The 16,755-nt window shown below is 51.7% G+C and overlaps 1 pseudogene; it reads right to left on the minus strand.

Annotated features, from left to right (window-relative positions):
• Window positions 1–3,094: 3,094 nt before the first annotated feature.
• Window positions 3,095–16,667, minus strand: LOC119101553 (activating signal cointegrator 1-like; annotated as a pseudogene).
• Window positions 16,668–16,755: the final 88 nt, after the last annotated feature.

Genomic DNA, 16,755 nt, shown 5'->3' on the forward strand with positions numbered 1-16,755 from the left:
TTCGTGTTGTCTGAAAACGCAAATGCATAGTGAGATACAGCCCAGGCAGCAGAGCCGACAGCCACATTCACCTTTGATGTTCTTCTGCTAATCCCCCCCCCCCCCCCCCTGCCTCCGACTGGAGCGTTGCCACGGCTTTCACTGAAATTTATTACCTGTACACAACAGCGCGTAAATGGGACAGAAGTTTCTCCTGCTTCGGAAGGCTCTACGTAAATGATAACAAATTGTATATATTTTCATGAAATGCCTACAACTGAATGCCGCAAATGTTATCAACCCTTACAGTTACAATAAGAGAAGAGATGAGATGAGATGAGATACAGTTACCATAAAAAAACAATGAGCACTGACGCGACAACCTCATCACGGCGCACAAATGTAATGCATGGTGTGATCTGGTCTACAACCATATGAGTCGAGAAGCGTATGAAAAACTGGATTGTGTGATAGAGCATATCATATTGTTAGTTGGAAGATACCCTTGTGAATAGTTTGGCACAAGTGTGTGTGAGCTTTGTTTGAGGGCTGTCACACCACGAAACCGACTGACCCATTATGCAGGGGTTAGCTTGGCCAACAATCAAGGCGGAAGAGAACGCATAGATCGAGACTCAGCCGCCAGTGTCACTAACACGTTTGGACGCGGTTTTTAACGAGCACTGACCGCTGGTCGACTCCCTGTCGACAAACTTTAGAAGAAAGTTGCTGTATTGCGCCCTCCTGATTAATTACACCCACGTACATTTCCACCTGTCTGCCGTATATTTCACTCTCCTCTACTTCGAAAACAAGTTGTCATCACGAGAGTGAAGCGAGCTCCGAGCCATTAGGGCGCAGATTGGCGAATGAAAGTCATCTAAAAAAAACAGAACCGACGAAGTAAAACTATGTCGGTTGCGTAAAGGCTACATGTATGAGGCCCACTCTCACTGCTCAGCGGGGAAGCTCGACCACTTTGCCGCAGATGCGGAGCACCTTTATCCGTGGCCCACGCACTAGCTGAGTGTCAGAAGAACGAGACTGAGCGAAACCGGTAACTTAACCTGAATCACATTCCCCTGGCCTGGCTGTTGGGTGATCCGCCGGTGATCGATCTTCGAGAGATCATCGTCTCTTTTCAGAGGCTTCGAAAACGATGTGTATATATATATATATATATATATATATATATATATATATATACATGTAACTTTATATACACACTATAAAGATCTAAAGTTGATCTCGAAACGTTAGAATGGAAGGAGTGATGAATATATGAGTAATTTCGTGCGAACCATCTTTAATTTAAGCGATGACACAGAGTCACAGGCCCGGAAACTAGAACGATGCATCAAAAAGCTCGTCAATGCTGCGTCAGAAGTTATTTTCAATCAAACATGTATCAAAGAAAGAATTCTGCCAAAAAATTCCAATATATATATATATATATATATATATATATATACATATAAACTAAAATTCACAGGCTTCTCGGTTCGATGTGTTTCTCTGCACATCATACCTGCTTATGAGATACGCTGTTCCCATCAGCAACGCGTGTCCGCGATAAAAAAACCTGTTGTTATGAAAAAAACTGCTTCAAGTCCAGTGCTAGAGAGCACCTCGTAAAATGACACCGGGATAGTTTTCATCCGGCTGTCACCCCTCTATGTAATGCCTATTTCTAGGTGACAACGGCTGCCCATACCACGACCAAAGCTTACCGCGCATATCCATAAGCTGGCTGATTGTCTGAACTTTGTCAAAAATATGAACAGCCTCCAGCACTTTGTTCTACTTCGCGTTAGCTTATAGATATGGAATGATCAGGGTCTAGCGCAATACATTATTTCCTATTAACTTTATCACAGGATCCCACGGCTTGCAAAGTCTCCGACCCCTTTCATTTTCTTTAAAAACGCAGATAACGAGCGCATACCTCTGCTTTTCACAGGACATCAAAACCTGTGATCTCTAGACGTCACAGCATGCCAGATCGATATTCGTTGCGAAAAGATATAGCGCTTGATGATTGATAAACAGGGTAATCAGACATGTTGAGACCGACCTAAGCCCGCTTTAAACGATTGCACAACATTTTCGGGCAAAGAAGTAAGGCGAGTGACAAGCAGTTCAGGTCATGTCAGGTCACACCGTGACCTTTCGCAAGAAACTAGAAAGTCGATTTCCATACAAGGGATGTAATGCTGCGTCAAGTGGCGCCAATCACTTGATGGAATGAGGCTCACTTTAGAAGATATACCCATGCATGTTTGACGATCAGTTCTGGCGCAACGCAAAATTTCCCCCTTGACTTTCACACGGAACCCTACGTCCTGAAAAATCCCGACCCCCCCCCCCCCCCCGGTTTTCTGTTAAGCTTCTAAAAATGTGCAACATCGCAGGTAACGAGGGCATCTCTCGGCCTTCCGCGGCGCATCACTAACTATACCCTCTAGACGTCGCCGCATGCCAGATCGATACTCGCCGTGTTAAAATATAACGCGGAATGAGGGAATTTTATTGGCACATTAGCGACAAAACCCACCCGACACGCAAATTCTTAACAGCATAAAACTCATCGCAGGCGCTACACAGAGACAAAGACTCGTCGCTGTAGAAACGAAGCACGTCCGCGAATGGAACCCTCTCACAAACAGGCAAATGCGCGTGGAACCCGCCATCTGCATTGAGGGCCGCCATTAGGGCGGAGAGCGCAGGAGCATTGAGTGTTTTGCGTGTTGCGGATGAACATTGTTAGCTGTCAATCATGTTGTGCGCAAGTGATGACGCCTGCATTGTGATTTGTATGTAACTATGTTTGCGCTATGCCGATATTACGAAAACCGAAGTATGCAGGCATGACATCCACATTAAGATAGCCGTGAGTCTGAATTTTACAAAGGTGGGATTCATCGATTTTGTCTAAAATTCTCACTAGTAAATGTCCAATAAAGGATGACATGTTATAGAATGCAGCTGATACCACGCCATCCAATATGGAAATCAATATATTCTTTGCATCATGAGCTTTGGTACCATGTATATATATATATATATATATATATATATATATATATATATATATATATATAATCATTGGCCCTGGCGAATGGTGGCCATGATGGGTTACGTCACCCCGCGCCGTCCCAGCGCTGGTCGGCGCTCAGTCATTCGGCTCCGTTCAGAGCCGTCGCCCGTGCGGGGCACCGCACAAGTGCCCGGCCAGCAGACCCGCTCAATCACGCCGCCATTGAGCACGTGCGGCCATCTGTCTCCCGCGGTCGGCGATTCCGCCCGCGGCGCCCCAATTACGTCACCAATCCGCTCCGGCGAGATCGGTGAAATGTGGCAGACGTGTCGCACTGCGGCAACGGGGCCAACCTGTGGTGACACGGCGCAGTGCTGAGCGTACCGGACACAACTTGACGAGCGTTGAAACGCGCCAACGCTTTCAAATGAGCCTCTCTATTGACATTAGGTGACCATACATTGGACCGTGGTCGCTTTAAGGCCGCGGCGTACAAAACAGCATTACAATAAACTGGGTTCCCGAGCCGTTCTGCACGTCCTAAGCGGGTGGAATCCTGCCACAGCTAGAAAAAGGGCGCAGGTAAGGATCCATTCGTAGCGGAAGCAACGTTGTGATTAGTTAATGACTCAATGTCAACGCTCCACGCTGATTTGAAAGTTTGAATTACTATGACGACCATGGCTGCATGGCAAGAGCACTCTCACACGCGGGTGTGTCAAACTTCCCTGTTTATCGCCAGCAAGAGCACATCGCTTTAACGCCGTCACCTGTCACCGTACCGCGTTAATTTGCAGCAAATTTGTCAGCCTGCCAACGAAAATTGCCTCATCCCCGTCCACCCTTGCTTGGCAGAAGTGAACCTGAATCACAGAACGTGCAACTACGGCAGCGTGTCGGACAATGGCGTAATTGCTACTGGCTTGCAGATATGCAGGATTTGATGCAACTTAGTTATGCGCGCAACAGGCTATCAGGGCCTGAGAATTGCTAGAAGGGCTGTTAAATGACTGCACGAATGACACGAAAATTTTCAAAAACAGAGTCCTACACGTTTTTCAGGTCACGGAGAAGTCTAATACTCTTTCGCAGGTTGCAAGTGATGACCTTTTCGTCAAGGCCACATGGATCGCGTCTTAATTTCAGGAGCCAAATAGCTTGCGCTGGTTGCGGGCTACGCGTTCCGAAGTAGTTTCCTTTGCTAAGTTGCGAAATCTTATACAAGGTGGGATTCTCGTGTCACTTAGTACACCCACTTCAAGCTTTTTTCCTTGTCGTACGAAGTCTTTCAGAGGAGAACTTATATCCTTTAACTGAATTTCAACGATGACAAGTACTGATTAAATCACAGCACGGCGCCGGTAACAGTGAACAGCGACGGCACTGGCCAAGTTAGACGCCACAGTTCTCACGTATGTCCGGCCCTGCACACATCAGCCGCCTACTGGACGAGCCACGAGTCCGGACAGCGGACCTGACTCGTCCGACGCGCCTCCACTGCGCTCGGCTCCACCGCACCGCACCCGGCGGCAGCGGACGGCGCCAGGAGGACGGTGAGGAAGACGGAAGTCTTCTTGGGCCGTCTGCAGGCGCCGGCGCTCTGCCCCGGTCAGGCACGCCGCTGCCGGCGGCGCCGCCCCGGGCTGGATCCAGTTCGGGATAGTTCACAGCGGTCCGCGGCCGCCGAGACGGCGAGCCACGGCTACAGGGAGTGTGCCGCGCCGGCGCTCCCGGGACATTTCCAACGCAGCATTCCAGCCGCGCGGACCCGCTGGGCATGTCACATTACCGCGCGCTGAGCATCTTCTTCGCTGCCTGGTGGATGGTGGTGTCCATTTTATCTGAAAAACCATAACAAGATGCAGAAATGGGGGAGCATTTCCTTCATCGGAGCTTTCCAGCTTTCCAGTAAAATATCGGCTTCCAAGTGTGAAACAAGCATCACAACTAACGACGACACAATTACCAGCGTTTATCCACTCGGCCGTTTTTGGTAACGGTCGAGTGACAATGTAATCTGAGGTGAACAGCCCTGCGGTGTAATGTAGCAGTGTACGAAAGGCACAACATTATCATGCTACCAAGCACAAATCCCAACAACCTCAGGTACTCACTGTTACATACAAATCAGTGTATCGATGTCAGTGTCATATGTAATCACGAGATAACAAATATCTGAAGCGCTGGTGAGTTTCTGAGTTAGGAGTCCTGTCCCTCCTTTTCCGACGAGCACAACGGTTCGTCAGTGATCGGCGTGCTCCAAACCCACCCGACATAGGTTCGCAGCGACTCAACAGCTCTGGTGAGACAGCTTGCGATATATCCACAAGCTATGTCACGTAACCTATCAACTGCTATCGGCGCATTAATCAAAACGCATCTGGTGGGCCCAATGTATGAAGCACATCAGTTGAAGTCCAATAGACTCCTGAAAGTACGCAAGGTCGCGGACAGGAAAACACAAATCATTCCGAAAGCAATAACCACGATGAACCACGGCTGTCGAGGAAACAACAAATCACTCCGAGAGCAATAACGTTATGAACCACAGTGTAAACGAAAACACCAATCACGCCGACAGCAATAACGATATGAGCCACGCCCGACCGTTGTTGAAGGCTATTGCCAACCCCTTCAGACCTGCCCACCACGGAGCCAGGTACCGGAGGATAGCACAGTATTATTCTTCAGACCTGTCAGGAAGACCCAATCCCCGCTGCACGAGAGCGGCTACAATTCGGAAAGAAGTCACGTAGTTACCTTTGAAACTTTGTTAAAGTTCATGACGAAAGCTGCTTCTCCTGAATCACAAAACTGTCTATATTTCAGCGTCCACAGACACCGCAAGCCTCTAAAAGTCAACCAGCCTGTTGACTTCCTGTGTTACCTGTGTTACCTCAAAAGACCTGCGTTACTCCCCATCTGCCCCCGCCCCACAGGTCTACGAAACTTCCTTTCCCTCCTATCCTGTTTTCCACACATTTCCGCCACTTTCTCTTCTATTCCCTTCTCCCCAGACCTGCTACTACGCTATCCTCTACTCCTCTCCCCTCTCCCCCCCCCCCCTCCCACCTCTCCTAGACCTGCGTTACTTTCTTCTCTACTCCTCATCACAGACCTGCTTTACTTCCTGATCTACGCTCCATCTCCTTCACCGACCCGCGCTTCTTTCTACTATATTTTCCACCTAGCCCACAGACCTGCGCTACTTCCTCCTCTACTCTCCCCTCCCTACAGACCTGTGCTTTTTCCTCCTCCACTCTTATCTTCCCTCTGCAGGCCTGCGAAACTTCCTCCTCTACTCTTATCTTACCCTACAGATCTGTGTTACTTGCTCCTCTGCTTTCCCCTCCCGTATTTGTACTACATCCTCCTCTACTCTTCCCTTCCCGCAGACTTCTACTTCCGTTACTTCCTCCTCCACTCGTATTTGGTAGCTGGTAGGCTTGTGGGTTGACCAGGGGCCCTATGACTCCCCCCGGCCCTCACTCCTCGCGCCTTCCCAGCCACCCATCGTCCGTGCACGTCTGAAAAACAGCTCCGCGCCCTTGACAATGCCGTGTCGAAGACACTCCGGACGGTGACCTCCGGCCCGTGCCACCGCACACTACGCGCGGGCCGCACACTGACTCAGACGACTGCTCTGTCGGCCCGGCACTCACAGATTTTGTGCTGGCCCTTCATCGGGAACTTAACGAGCAGCTGCTCAGGCTCGCTGCAGATCAGCACGTACGGCGAGTCGCTCTCGCCGTCCGGAAACTGCTCCCTGGGGAAGCCGACCCAGACGTGACCGACACGGCGACACTCAGGCGGTGCCATCAAACCGGGACACCGGACACCGCTGCGATACCACCGCCGTACTGAGACTCGGAACAGGGCGGGACAGGGGACACCACCGCTGAACTGAGGGCCCAAACAGGGCGGGACAGGGGACACCACCGCTGAACTGAGGTCCAAACAGGGCGGGACAGGGACACCACCGCCGTACTGAGGCTCGAACAGGGCGGGACAGGGTTCACCACCGCTGAAATGAGGCTCGAACAGGGCGAGACAGGGGACACCACCGCCGTGCCGAGGCTCGAACAGGGCGGGACAGGGACACCACCGCTGAACTGAGGCTGGAACAGGGCGGGACAGGGGACACCACCGCTGAACTGAGGCTCTAACAGGGCGGGACAGGGGACACCACTGGGCTAGTCAGACGCTTCCGCAATCGTATTGACAACGGTACAAATGAGTCGGGTCAGATCAGTTATTTAAACCATGTTACGTTATCAGGGACAGAAATCACTGTGACGGGTGGCGTAAAATAGTGTACTGTGGATGTTAAAGCCCTTGTCAAACTGCTCTTTTTTCGGATAAATGTCACTGACATGAAAAGTCCTTTAAATTGTTATTTGTGAAGCATGCACCAGCGCAATGTTTCAGAAATGTTTGGTCAAAATTGGATAGCGCAGAGCGGTCTTTGTTACAGAGCGCAGGCGCTGTCCACTGAACTCTGCGCCTCTGTCGACGAACGCTTGGTCACCTCTGAAGGGCACTGACCAATCCCACACGGCGCCTGCTGACTCAAGTGATAAATTCGCAACCCCCTGGCCTTCTGCCAAATGAAACCAGGGCAACCAGCTAGCAAGACATAAATTACGTGCCCGATGCATTTCCCTGAAGTGGAGGTACTGTAATCTATGTTATTTCACGGAAATCTTATCAAGTCTGCTGGCAAAATCAATAGCAAATACAGCTCACGGTCAAGTTACCGTGACCCCCTCAAATAGCAGACTGGCGTTGACAAAACAGTGGTTCCGCAACGCCGAGGATGGCAGCGACGCAACCATACGTGCTGCAGAAACCCCATTTGTTGTTCGTTGGTGTATTTCAGGCCAGTTATAGTAAATTACTAACAGCCGAACATCGTAACGAACACAGGGGCTTTTCGCATAAAAAAACAATCATCGTTTGCTCTGCAAGCGTAGCTGCCTTTTGCCCAGCATACCACTTCCAAAACAGGGGAGAGCTGCGTAAGCCAGCACCCCAGTAACGAGAGCAGTCTGACGCCGCGCTCCGAAGGTTTGGCAAACATAATTTGTTTTTAGAACCAACCGAGCACGAAGGTCACAAATGACGTCATTACGATCGACCGCACGAGAAGGGCCGGAAACGGCTCCAGACACTGGAGAAGGACGCACAAACACTCTAAAAAGCTAACCCACAAAACAAGAACGAGACTGGAGAAATGAGGCACGCCCAGAATATGTCTACATGGGCGAGTTATTGGCAAAGGGAGTTAACGCGCAGGAACAGCTAAAATATTGTCGAAGTTAGGGACGGTATTCCAACACATCAAACACTTCGAAAAAAGGCGAAAACAAAGCTGGAGGACTTTAAGAGCAATGCTGGCGCTATGGCAGTGAAAGCGAAGACGCAATCGTTGCTTAGACCACATAGTCGTTGCAGTTTTACGCCAAGCATAAAACTGCAGCGCCGAAGCTAACGCCTGGAGTGGAAACTAGAGAGCGTGCATGAGAAGCGAGCAAGCTTGGGAATGTAGCCCTGACGACACTCACTGGTATACTTCCTGCGGCAGGCAGTCCAACACGTTCACACGTCCCAGCAAGCAGCCGGATGGGTAGAACTCGGGGAAGCTCAGCTGTTTGCCTGTCGACACAAGACGATCAGGCACAGCAGATAATGACAGCAGGTAGGCACCAGGTAGGCAGGCACAGTAGGCAAGATGACACCCGCCCGGCACGCCCCATCGGCAGGATAGGCGATCACAGTACGCCGGCACGGGGAAGATGACACTCCCCCCCCCCCCCGACCCGTGTCATCGGCAGGACAGGCCTGCACAGGTGTGCCATTCCATCAGCAAAGGTCGGGACCAACTGTTATACCCTGGGCGGGGTCCGTACCTCACCCGCCCGGCTCCAGTCGGGTCACCGTCTCACCTGCCCGGTGACTGTAGAAGTCCTCAATTTCCTTGATCTCCTGGGGCGTGGGCACCTTGGCGGCGGCGGCGATCCAGAGCCGGCCGCGGTATGGCGTGTACCAGGAGCGACCCTCGTGTCTGCAGCACAGAGTTCGGCTCAGGACAGGCGCGGACGGGCCGACAGCGCAGGCCAGTGATGACGTCTGGACGGGCCTCTGCGCGAATCAAAGATCGGCTCAGGCCACGCGCGGGCGGGCCGACAGCGCAGACCAGTCATGACGTCTGGACGGGCCTCTGCGCGACTCACAGATCGGCTCAGGCCACGCGCGGACGGGCCGACAGTGCAGGCCAGTCATGAAGTCTGGACTGGACCTCTGCGCGACTCACAGATCGGCTCAGGCAGCTTCCTACCGTGTGAAAATCAGACGTAGATAAACCATTCACTTCAATTACGAGGTAATCTGACCAAGATTGACTTTTTCTTTAAGGTCATCCAAAAACACTGAACATAACAACATCCTAAGTTAAAATAATGGTTACCGAGTGTCTACAATGTGGGAGAGCTATCCGTAACCAGCTGCTATGCGAGCAGTAAACCAGTCGCACTTTTCAAAACAGACGAACATCTTTATTCGTCATTTAGTTGGGAAATCCTAACTTTTTTGCATCGAATGGCCCCATGACATAAAGCCGTTTAGTAGGACGCTGAGGCAGCGATTATCTCCACTATCGCCACGAATGGCTGTAAAACTGCGACTAGTGCGGTGTGCGAAGCTGGCAAAGGCATGGCAAACGTTGGTGCCGTGGGGCTTACCGCTTACACTGCTTCCACATCCCGCACAAATCACTTATAGTTTACGTATCGAGAACTTGTGGGTGATCAAGGATCGGGAACAATCCGCCAAGACTATGCTAATGTCGGAGCTCAGCTGGCGCCCGAAGACTCAATATCGCATATGTCAAAGGGATGGACGCTACGCAGGTGTTGCGCAGAAGCTAACACCACTTCACGCGGTGTAATGGGGACTTTGTACACTACAAATAAGACAATGTTTGTGTACACAGAACGTATGTTTGACGAGCGCACCACCATTAGAAACTTCCTTTGGCCGTTATCGACCGTCTTGTATTTGTAGTTGTATTGACACAAGACACACACACAAGCGCGCATATGGTTTGTCTTGCGTCGGCCGTCGATTGATGAGGAGGAAGAGGGAGAGCACGCGTCAGGGGCAGGACGTTTGGGACCGATGAGGAGATAGGTGTGGGAAAAGGTTTTCATTACTATAATATCCAGCATTAGGGATGAAGCAGGCTGGAGCGCGGTCTGCCAGATCCGGCACCACCACGAACAAGGGGCATATTGCAAAGGGTAAAATGAAACAAACGGAACATACAACTCCACAGAAACAATGTTATGTTCTAAAACCTATCTACCTGTCACATGTCGGCCCGCCTGTCAGCACCGATTTATGGTGCCCCTGACGTGGCCGATTACAACTGTATCTCCAACAGGGATGAGCTCTCTGTGTTATCACACAGCGCTCTATCGTACCAAATGTTCTTCATTTAATCAGGCCAAATATGCATCCCATTATTTACGATCTAGCTGTTGATTTATTGCGCTCTTTATGGCCCCGTCCATGAATATTTTTATGAGCGCGTCACTAACCAAACCAGATAAAACAGCCTCAACTTCGTGACGTAACTCACGTCAGTCAGAGGGCGGTGGCGGTACAGTGGTTGGGACGCTCACTTCTGGACCTGTCAGTGTTCGGTCCATGTCAGTCAGAGGGCGGTGGCGGTACAGTGGTTGGGACGCTCACTTCTGGACCTGTCAGTGTTCGGTCCACGTCAGTCAGAGGGCGGTGGCGGTACAGTGGTTGGGACGCTCAGTTCTGGACCTGTCAGTGTTCGGTCCACGTCAGTCAGAGGGCGGTGGTGGTATAGTGGTTGGGACGCTCAGTTCTGGACCTGTCAGTGTTCGGTCCACGTCAGTCAGAGGGCGGTGGTGGTACAGTGGTTGGGACGCTCAGCTCTGGACCTGTCGGTCTTCGGTTCACGTCAGCCGGAGGGCGGTGGTGGTATAGTGGTTGGGACGCTCGGCTCTGGACCTGTCGGTCTTCGGTTCACGTCAGTCAGAGGGCGGTGGTGGTATAGTGGTTGGGACGCTCGGCTCTGGACCTGTCGGTCTTCGGTTCACGTCAGTCAGAGGGCGGTGGTGGTATAGTGGTTGGGACGCTCGGCTCTGGACCTGTCGGTCTTCGGTTCACGTCAGTCAGAGGGCGGTGGTGGTATAGTGGTTGGGACGCTCAGCTCTGGACCTGTCGGTCTTCGGTTCACGTCAGTCGGAGAGCGGTGGTGGTATAGTGGTTGGGACGCTCAGCTCTGGACATGTCGGTCTTCGGTTCACGCCAGTCAGAGGGCGGTGGTGGTATAGTGGTTAGGACGCTCAGCTCTGGACCCGTCGGTCTTCGGTTCACGTCAGTCAGAGGGCGGTGGTAGTATAGTGGTTGGGACGCTCAGCTCTGGACCTGTCGGTCTTCGGTTCACGTCAGTCAGAGGGCGGTGGTGGAATAGTGGTTAGGACGCTCAGTTCTGAACCTGTCAGTGTTCGGTTCGAGCCCCTGTCCACGCCACCACGGCATCTCACAGGATACCTAATCAGGAAATCTGTCTCGACATGTCCCTGACCGTCCGTGAGACATGAAGCCCCAATCACTATTACTATTCCCATTAGTCACATCGGTACTGGCAACTGCTGAGTCTCAGGGGGAGCTGAACCTCTCCCGCGACACATCCTTCATCGGTACTGGCGACTGCTTGGTCTCAAGGGGAGCCAAAACTCAGCCGCAACACATCCTTCATCGGTACTGGCGACTGCTGGGTCTCGAGGGGAGTCGAACCTCTCTCGCGACACATCCTACATTGGTATTGGCGACTGCTGGGTCTCAGGGGCAGATGAATCTCGCCCGCGATACATCCTACATCGGTACTGGCGACTGCTGGGTCTCAGTAGGAGTCGAACCTCTCCCGCGACACGATCCCTCGTTGGTACTGGCGACTGCTGGGTCTCAAGCGGGCCAAACCTCGCCCGGGACACATCCTACACCGGTACTGGCGACTGCTCGGTCTCAGGAGGACCCGAACCTCGCCGTGCAGAACTGTCACCCCCACAGGTCGCCGCGGGACGACTCACACTTTGATGCCAGCCACCAGGAGCGACGCCCACGGCTGGTGCATGCTCAGGCACATGCCGTCATCCGAGAGCAGCTGCAGCTGGGCGTCCTGCACGCGCTGCAGCTGGCTGGATGTGTGGCCGCGGAACAGCTTGTCCACGTCAGCCTCGCGGCGCGGGTCCGCCTGGTACTGCAGCACGGGGCAGAGACCAGTCACATGGCTGTTTTATAGCTTGTTGGCAGTGTAGGATAGTAGCACGGCGCACTCATTGTGGAGCGCAGTGTTAGTGATACTGTATTCAATACAGCAGGTAAGCTACACTGCAACATAGATGAATGTAGTAAAACCAGTCGGAATGGCCATAAAAGGGCACAAGGCAGCTTCTCATGCACAGCACTCATCACTTGTCCCACGTGCATCACCTCTATATTACAGGATCTTTTCATGTGGACCCCACAAAAAGATGGAGCGACCCAGAGTATGCCAGAATAACGATCGCATGTTATCCACGCGATCTCCTCACCACCATGACCTAACAGCTAACTATAACGTGTCACCGCAGTATGCAAGATCCGCTCCAGTCTTCCATATATCGAGCTATAGTACACTGCATGATATGTGTAGATGGCGTTAAGCAGCCGTCTGATAGTTCACGTCCCACTGCAGTGTGCTGAGTCTGAAAGTGAGACATCAGCCGGCTGTTTTGCGTCACCAAACCCTGGTGTCCACCAGGGATGGTGTGGGAGTGGATGGCAATCCTTCACAATCCATCTGGGCCCGGACGGGGCGGTTCGGGCAGAGCGGGCAGCGGGCCCTAGCCTTCCGTCCCGACCCCCGGCCCCCAGGCCACCAGCGGCCGGCCGGCGACTGACCTGCGGTCGGAACGGCGCGGCGTCTGATGTGCCGCTACTGCCGCCGCCGCTGGGCGGAGCCTGTCCAAAGTCGGACGACGCCAGCTCCCGGATCAGCTTTTCGATGTGGGACTGGTCCACCGACACCTCGGCCTCCTGCGTCGACACCTGTCGGCCTGTTGAGGGCAAGGGGCGGTCAGGGCAACCCACACCTCGCTGTCTGCCGGAGTCGGTTCAGGTCAAGGCAGACCTCAATACAACGGATCACGCGGCCTAGGGCTGGCGAAAGCTCCAACGAGACCCTAATGATACGCCCCTCACAAAACAGAACCCTGACTGTTCAGCGGCCACCTCTGCTGCCCCCGTGACGTCACCCCGCCTTCCTGGGCTGCGTGAGAGGGGCAGCTCACCAGCGAAGTCAAGTGTGAAAGTGCGCGCCCGCGCCGCCTTGGCCTGCTCCAGCTGCGCCCGGTACTCGTCCACGGCCTTGCGCTGCTGCGGACTCAGCCAGCTGGAAGCCCGTCTGGAAGTAGTCGCTTCTCGTCGTCGATCACCTGCGAGCGCTGCAGTCTGCAGGGCGGCGCCAGCGGGCGTCACAAGGCGCGCCGGCCACGCACCACAGACGTCACGGCCGGCCAGGCAAGCGCCACAAGACAGCATACCCATCACAGGCTGCTCCACCCACGCCAGGGCGAGCACCAACGGGACGCCGCCGTCGTCATGTCAGGGGAGGTCCAGCCACACATACTCCCTCGCGTCCCGCTGGTGCGCGCCAGGCGTCGACCATGCAGCACCATCCTCCCGCGCCGCTGACATTTGGAGCGATGCGTACGTAACCCTCACGTGTCCGCACCATCCTACAGGCGTTCATGGTAAGTTCTGAGTGCGCTCCGGGTCAGAGATTTACACATCTGCAGCCCGGCAGCAGTGAGGCAAGAGAGGTGGGGGAGAGTCTGTCCCACCCGTCACGGTCGCGTTCCAGCAGCAGGTTCTTGTGCTCGGTGGCACGCAGCAGAGCGTCCTTGCCCTTGTCAGCGGGCCGGCCGGCCCTCTCGGCCGCCGCAGACTCGGCCTCGTCGCCCACCTGGAACGGGACGGACGGCGGAGCGCGGTGGACGGCGGACACAGTTCTGCCTGCCGCGTACGAGACCGTGGCAGGGTCTGGACAGGCATGACTGCCAGGACACTGTATGCATGAACTAAAACGTGCGATCACCACTGAAAAGCTAGACTGACACACTTTTGGCCAAGGAATGCAGCAATTAAAAACAAAATTGCATGCCAAAAGAGCTGACTGACTCCAACTCAGCTGTACTCCTGCTATTTCGGTTGTCAGTGAAACTGCTGCCAGCTAACTACTCACCATGGCACCACAGAAGAGACATGGCCCAGCACCCTCCTGCTCGCACACGATACGCCCGCACGAGAGGCAGTTGGTGATCAGGCCATGTTTGATGGCTTGACACGTGCAGGGCCGCCGACCTGGCGGTCATTGGACATAACAGTCTCAGCAACTGGACAAAGTGAAAAGAATGAGAGCATTAAACAACAGATCTCAGATCCCTGTTCCTGCCTGTGATGGGATCAAGACCAGGCTTATAGGTGGGTGAACATAAGAACAGGGGCATGCTGAACTAAAACAGCTTCAGAGATCTTCACAGCATCAGAAATACTGCAGTTCCAGTGCTACATTACTGGGTTCTGTACAGAGCTGGTGCTTCAGCAAAGTCTCACATTGCATATGAATCATGTAATACATACAAGCACTTAAAAGAGCAAATCAAAGAGAACATTGCTGCTAGTCATACAACACTGTAACAACTCAATCTCAATGGTCTATCACATACAAATGCATGTGCCTATATGCAAGCAGGTAATCCTCACTTACCACACAAAATGTAAAGCTTTGTAGTACAATTCCAGTAAATAAATTTTTGCCCTGGTTTGGCTAATAGGGAACACATAATTCTGAGGTCAAAAGGAGAAAAGCAGCACCATCAAAAAACTCAGGAATGTAGGAGGTCGGGGTAAGAGCGGGACCCCACAAGGCTCCAGTTTTGGACTGATCCAATATCCAGGGGACCAGGATTGGCCAAGCCCCCCCCCCCCCCACCCCTGTTAGGTCTAGGTTTCAGTCCAATTCCATATCCCTGAGGTGAGGTCTGCTGATAAGGTTAGCCTGCAACACCCACCATATGGTGGGTGGGTATAGGTGGGTAAGATTTACATAATTTAATTTTATCACTCTTGTCTCTGATGTTTCAGGAGCCTGTTGCTACCTTGGTGGCCAAACCAAGAACTAGCCTCATGTGATGAAGTGTACTGCACTGCTGTGGATGGTATGTCATAAGTGATTAATAATCACTGGTGTGTATTTATCAGCTGCATTACATTTCATTCATCCCAAGAGATAATCATCACTTGGTGACAGATACAAGAACACACAGTTCATTTATTGCATATTCACACAACTATATCTCTGAGTGACAAGCTACATAGTGGAAAAAGACAAAAAAACATACCAATTAAAAGCCTATGAGCATGAAAAACACCACCTAAGCCATGCATCAATTCTAGTAATGGTTCACACTGACCAATGTCCCACTATCCTACTCACTCCATGGGAATGTTCCAACTTTGATGAAATTCAAGCAAGCATCAGATATCATGGGAAAAAATCCCTCATAACTCCTAGTATATTTTTTAAGTGGAAAGGATTGCTCTGAACCACACAGTTTCTCTGTTTAGTAAATATACTTCACAATACATTATTGTTTGATTATGTCATCACTCCCTCACATAACATTGATTGAAAATCAATTGACAGCCATTATACCTGGATGTTATACTTACAAACACCATGTATGAGCAGATCAGCAGTCATAATGTCAATGGCCTTGATTGCCATATGGCTAATTTAAATGGCAGGATTTGAACAATGTTATTATTGTATCATGGATGCCTGGGTGACCTTAAGGTAGACTCCTTGAGAAAGTCTGCACATCTCTGCAGGCATGCAGCTCAGAAACTAAAGGAGTTCAAGACTTTTGAAGGGCAGGGCTGTCAATTGCACCAATTGATCATCAAGATAGCTATCTGGGTTCAAAACACCACACAAATCAGGAATGCTTCCTCCACAGCACATTTTTGTGTTGCTCTGCATCTTAAGTAATATGGAAGTGCTCACCTGGAAGTTTCATGTTTGTCATATCATGTCCTTCTTGAGAAAAAAGAGGTACTTGTTTCTTTCTGCGTCCGGTACCCTTCTGCATTCTTAAGATGGCTGAAAAAACCATTAATGACAACTGAATGTAAGATGTGATGCATCTTACTTTCAGTTAAGATGTGATGCATGATGCCTTGAAAATGCATTGCCCCTCTCTTGCATGCACTGCCCACACGTCACAAGCACACCATCTGTTAAGGCTAATGTGGACTTTCATAAAGGTTCTCTGTACATTTGTATGCAACAATTGCCAGCGAGCACACACGTCGACAAGAAACTGGCCGTTTCTGTGTCGTGTAATACACTGATGAAACACGCACATCCACCATCAAATTACGATGTTCAACACGTATCGACACGAACACTAACCAGATTACACCAACGAGCCAACACTACTCAACCCAGTGCTGCGGGAACAGTGGATATCGTACGGTTCTGCTAAACGGAACCGCCAAAGACCGGAGTACGAAAAGCTGCCACCCTATCATCGGACAATTGAACAGGTTGCGCCATGTTACCTCCTCTGTTTCAAGGTCCGGGAGGATGTTTGTTCTGC

The sequence above is a fragment of the Pollicipes pollicipes genome, unplaced genomic scaffold (genome assembly GCF_011947565.3).
Source record: "Pollicipes pollicipes isolate AB1234 unplaced genomic scaffold, Ppol_2.1 Scaffold_4881;HRSCAF=5763_pilon_pilon_pilon, whole genome shotgun sequence".
Taxonomy (NCBI): Eukaryota; Metazoa; Arthropoda; class Thecostraca; order Pollicipedomorpha; family Pollicipedidae; genus Pollicipes; species Pollicipes pollicipes.